Genomic DNA, 6,291 nt, shown 5'->3' with positions numbered 1-6,291 from the left:
ACGTTAGTTGGATGGCTCACCTGCCTATAGCCCCAAAAGACTAATTATGAACTCTTGCAGTCATATTTTAGAATTCCTCATGTTGTTTCCTTGCTTTTCTCTATTGTGTTGCTTTCCTTCTGTTTGCACTTGTTGATTGTTTCTTTCCCTTTTTCCTGCTCCTCCTTCGAATTTGTTTGCTTCTGTCTGCACGCTTGTGTATGACCACTGACTTTTTCGGATTAAAGAAAGAGAATTTTTGGATGTTTATTCTACATTGAATTACACCCATAATTGTTATACTTCAACTATTCGTCATATAGACCATCCTTTAGTTTCTGTGGGTGAGGACAGTCTCCAAGAACCCCATCACAGAAAATTCCAAGACATGTTTACAGATTTTGAGTATTTGATCTTAATGACAGACAAGAGATACAAAAGTCTCCAACGTACGTGTCAAAATGTTTTCATTTTAGATTTTAGCGATACCCTGTTCGCTCGATTTTGTTCATCATAATAGGCAACTTAATGAGGTAGTTATTGCTTATTATCCAGGAATCACTGAAACCTTATTCAACATTAAGTTGAGACTATCAACTGAAAAAAATCTGTATTGCAAGTGTTCCATCTTCAAATTGGAAGAACATTACTATGCAAATGGAAAAAATGGATCTAGTGTGGGTTTTTGCTCCTACATGAAAATGTACAGTAATTTGCATGAGTAATGTGCTTGACAGCTCCCTAAATGAGACACAAAATAGTGTTCTATTTAACACGGTGCATGTGCTGTAGTGTTTTAATGTACATTATGTTTGATTTATAGTAGGTTGAGCTTGAGTAAATGAGGATTAATTGGAAATAATTAAAGTTAACATGGTAAAAAATAAATAAATAAATAAAACCACAGCAGAAAGATTTCCTTCAGGTGTAGAGCTCTTTTCACCGAGCTAGGTGTTTTGCAAAATGTCGTTTTTCTTTCTGTTGCGGTTGTCTATAAATCCAAGTGAGTTTCCCTGATTTGTGATTCAGGCAAAGCATGGAATGGGCCAACAAGTCAGCTGTATTAATTATTTTAAGACAGCAGTCTACACTGAAGAACAGTTATTGCTCTGCCGTATGGCTCAATAGATTTTGGCATTAATATGCAACACTCTTTTAACTTTCATTATTAACCTCTGGGCAAGACCAGTGTGCGGATGACACATATGAAAGAAAAGAGACCCCATCCCTCATGTTGAGCTTGAGTGAGAAAATTCAATAGTGAGCTTAGGAAATGAAAAGAGCAGCTTGATAAGAGAAATGACTAGAAATGATTATTTTTTCGATCCCTTATTGTGAGCTGTCTCTATGAAAGGCCACGAGTGCCTGTCACGAGTAATTCTGTTTTCATAGAGAGGTCTAATCCAGGCTCTCCATACTGTCAGGTCCACTGCCTCTCATTGTGTTCACTGCCTATCTGATTATCTACACCATTACAAGTAGCCAGAATCACATTGCCTTATTGTTATGAGTATAATACGTTTCGGCCAGATCTGAGCTTTTCAGAACCATGACGATGAACTTCTTTGAATGAGTTCACCGCCAAGTCCATAGAGGGGCCGTAATGACATTCATAACCTTTCTCTGTATCCACTCGTCATATTTACCTTTGAGCTGTTACTTTTAAAGGACTTTGTTTACGTTGATTGGTAGAAACTGTTGGTGTGGACACTTTGACATCCTGAAATATGAAATACTGTACTACAATTATTGTGGCGATCAGATATTTTTTCTAAAGGGAACAAAACAGTTTCTAAACACAGCTGCAGGAACACCATCTGCTGTGTTTCCATGGCAGAAGTTGATTGACATTTAAGGGCTATAATTAGAAAGAGGTATGGTCTGGCTGTGGTCTGTTATGGACACTGATATTTTTGCTAAGATGAACACAAAGGCCCTCAATTGCTTCAATCCGTAATTACTAAAAAGCAGACATTTGCTCAGTGTTGTAATTGTCTCACAAAGAAATGTGAAGGTCAGGAAATGGCACGTATAAAAAATTATGTATGTAACACAGCCAACAAACTGCGCCTAAAATCTGTGTGCTGCAATTTAAAAGCCAGGTTTCATGCTGGCTAATAATACAGAAAGAGTCACCTACCAAAAATGCAAAAAAAAATTGAAACTCCATCAGTATGACATATTTGCTTTTACTAAGAAAACTGTGAAGATATTTTTTTAAATAGTTACTCTATCCCAATGGGACTGGTCTCTTAAACATTGGAGACATTTTTCAAGAGGCTCTTGACAATGTCTGACTATGGGACTACTGATGAAGTATTTCGAGTTGGTGAGTTTGCAGTGTTTTTATTGTTACTGCACTCATCTTTGATCTCTGATTCCTGCAGTTTGATGGATTTTGATGGCTGAGAACAGTGTTAAGTGTAGCTCCCAGTGGGGCATTATGGCTGAAGCTGTTGTGGCAATTAGAGATCTCTGACCGGTCTTCATGCTGAGTGCATATTAATATTGAATCAAATAGTGGTCCTGGAGATGTTTGCTGCATGAAACAAGGGCTTTGCAACTGAAGGTTGATTCGGCTGCCTTGCCACACTGTCTTCTGTGACACAAACAAGTACCCTTAAACTTTAAATATCTCCACCTTAAGTGTTTGCATGCTTCATTTCATGTAAGGTTTTTGAGTGAAAGAGAATGAGAGACACCGGAATTTCATGCATGTAAGGTCCCGGTCATGCACGCCTAAATACCAGTCGGTTAACTTCTAGTTGCTAGTAATGAAATGCGTCTCCAACTGGTTGGCTTGTTGGCCTTTCCGCTCCAATCAACACATTTCAAAAGATGAAACTTTTATTTTGAAGGCAAACATCTGTTTTCCAGATTTCTTGTTAGGATTTTGAGTTTATTTTGAGTTTATTATATTATTTATCATTTCTAGTCTTTGGTTTCTTTGTTAGAGTTCTGTCTTATGGTTTATGTCTCTGTGTTCTCTAGTTGCTCTGTCTCCCCTGTCAGCTGTATCCGCTTGTCAAGTTCGCATCTCTGTGTTATGGTTCCTGTTTTACTTTGAAAGTCCATGTCTCATGTAAATGGGTCTGGTTTTGCTTCCTTTGTCTCGTTAGGCCTGATTTTGCCCAGCTGTGTTTACCTCCTGTTAACCATTCCCTGATTGCTCCCTCTGTGTATTCAAGCCCTGTGTGTGTTGTGATTGACTCTTATCTAGTGGTGTGGGCTGTTGGTGTAAGGTCACCTTGGAGTCTCAGTTTTGTTACTTTTTGGAGATTTAGCAATCAATCTGAGTTAGTTACTTTCTGTCTCTGGAGTCTGCACTTTGGGTCCTTTTCCTGTCTGCACACAGCCATTTCATGACATTTCTTTACAGATCATCTTCCATGCAACTATAGGAACCAAAGCAATCATAAAAAGTCTTTTGGTGCAGCCATTTATACTGCTTTGCTATCAATTTTCATGCTAGCGACTGAAGCCTAAGGAATAAGCGACAGGACCTCATGCTACCGTTCATCATAATAAGGTTTGAGGGTTTCAAAATTTACAGGTATTCCTCAGAAGGTCTAGAAAGACGGAAGAAACTGAGTGTTGGCATGAAATTATGTCTCATTTTGTTCACATCTCAGCAAATGACTGTATTTTCTTCCAGTATTTCTTTATCTGAAAATTGAAAGTTTGCAGAAAAACATCCTGAAGATGGTAACATTTGGTCGTGCAGAGAGATGACTAATGTTTGCAGTCTTAGATGTCAGCGTGACGATATCACTATCTTTTGTGGTGATCACTCAAAAATGTCCAAAATCCTATCTCTCATTTGCCACAAGTTATTGCTCACACCAGAGTTTGGAGTTGGTCTCGTCACCATAACAACCTTGTTATTCAGCCTGATCAGCACACAATGGGCTCTGCATCAATGGCAGCGAGAACATTAGCCTACTCTGCAATCAGCCCAATCACTGTGCAAGCCTCTTATCAGGCTGCATGCACTGACAGGGCCTAAAGCACAATCAGATCCATCTCATGAATGAACAAACCCAGACGCTGACTGCCACATTTAATTTGATTGGGCAAACAGTGAATTAATGGGAGCTCACTGGGAGTTAGACTTGTTTGGAACGAATAAGCATTAGAAAACCTGGTGCAAAGTGTGTTATGAATGATGCCTTTGCCCCTTAAAGGCAGTCATTAGAGCACTTAATCATAAATTATTGCTCCTTGGATACCTAGCAAGTCCTGCTGCGTTGGTACAAAATTTTCTCCCTGGTGTACCTCATAGCCGAGTGTGCACTTTTCACAGTATAAGATCTACTTATAAGACACTATAACAATTTTGCTCTCATCATTTGTCATGCCTAATTTCCTGGAATATCTCTTCTGCAAGATTTCAAATGATGGAAATTTAAGTATTTATTTTGCACTTGTTTCATAATTCAGTGGCATCACAGGCTTGCCACTGTAAAAAATAATCATTCAACACTATTTTCTACACAGTGTCATAAACCTCAGTTACATGAAGTACAACATTTTAACAGTGATGAAATCGCGTTGCTATCACACAGGGAAAAAAGTGTTTGCAATGGCCTTTTCATCAAAAGACCTAAATCCCCCAGAGCATACTTTAAGCTTAATGCCCAGAGCTCAGATTTTGTCAGGAATGGCAGCACATTTGAAATCAAACTGATGATGTTGCATAATCTATTTTTTACCTCAGGATAGGAAACATCAGGGCCTCTCCCTAAATATGTATATTTCAAGATGCAATATGCTTTAGCGAAAAAATGACATACGGAAAATATATTTCATCATAGTTTCAAAAACTTCCGTGGTTCCTACCAATTAACGGCCATCACAGAAGTTGCACTTTGTTGTCAGGACGTGATGCGCATAATCCTGGGAAGTAATTGTCTGGATTTACTGCAAAACTGTCAAATGTGTCTTAAAAAAGGGAATGCAGTTCATTCTCCACATTACAAAGTAAAATGATTTTTTAAAAACATAATAAATATCCAGTATAGATTGTAGGAAATTAAAGCTATGTTTTTGCAACCTGGAGATTTTTTTTTATTTTTTATTTTTTTTACTTCACTCTTTGATGTCGCCTCAGTCTATCGTTATAATTGCTGAGACTTCCTGCTTCCTGTTATGGTTGCTGCTGAGCTTCTGTGGTTGAATTCAAATTCTCTGAATCTTAATTAAAACTTCTTCAGTTTTTCCCTTTTGTGAGAGGAGCACCATGTTTAGCTGCATATTCATCATGCAGTGTATTGTGGCTGATTGATCAAATCAAAAAGCTTCCTGTGCACTCCTCTCCAGAACTGCCTGATTGCTGGAGAGTCATTCAAATGCAGCAGCACAGATGAGTTTGTCTTTGTTGCCTTGCAGCTGCCTTCTGCACTCTGATGAAGATTTTTTGTTTTGGTTAGGATATGTTCCTTTGGCACATTTCTTTTCATATTTTAGCCCGCGGAAATATCACAGCATAAGTGAATCGTAAAAGTAACCTACAGCAACATTAAATGGGCTACTTTTATTTCACATTGATCATGATAGTGCTCTAGGCGGTATCTTAAAATAATAATGTACTTGTCTCATCAGTACTTCTCATACAGCGAAGCCTCGGTGAGTGTTTACTACAAATTCCCATGTTAAATATAAAAACGTATCCAGTCAGCTGTAAGCTTTCACCACTAACAGTAGTGGTGGTGTACTTTGATCACTGCTCAGTCATTGTGGGCAATGCAAGGGTTTTGATTGAAATAAAAACAAATAAATAATAATAATAATAATGGATACTTTATTGATCCCCATGGGGAAATTACTTGTTTTTCTCTGCATTTGACCCATTCACTCTGTGAAGCAGTGGGCAGCCCACTAAGCAGGCGCCCGGGGAGCAGTGTGTAGGGACGGTACCTTGCTCAGGGGTACCTCAGGGTAGCCGTTAAGTGGATTCGAACCGCCGACCTTCCGATCATGGGGCGACCACTTTACCTACTGAGCTATCCCTGCCCCTAAATAAATCTCTTCCTGCTTTTTCAAGCTGCTTGCATCTTCCTCACACTTAAAGTGAATACATTATTCATCGGGCTGTGCTCAGAAAATTAATGAGGCAGTGAAAAGGTGCAAAATAGTAATTAAGCACAGACCTCAAAACAAACACTACAACTAAAAAAAAAAATCTCTCCTCTGAAAACTGTTGCTGTGCTGAGCTCACTACACCTGCACATATGGGTCATAACAATGAGTCTGGCATCACCAAACAGCCAAAGGTGCTGTGCTCCAGGCTGGTTTCCAAGGTAAAAAACCTTC

The sequence above is a fragment of the Rhamphochromis longiceps genome, linkage group LG9 (assembly GCF_057381845.1).
Source record: "Rhamphochromis longiceps isolate RC_006_pf linkage group LG9, R_longiceps_female_GT1.1, whole genome shotgun sequence".
Taxonomy (NCBI): domain Eukaryota; kingdom Metazoa; phylum Chordata; class Actinopteri; order Cichliformes; family Cichlidae; genus Rhamphochromis; species Rhamphochromis longiceps.
Note: the sequence above shows the minus strand (reverse complement) of the source record.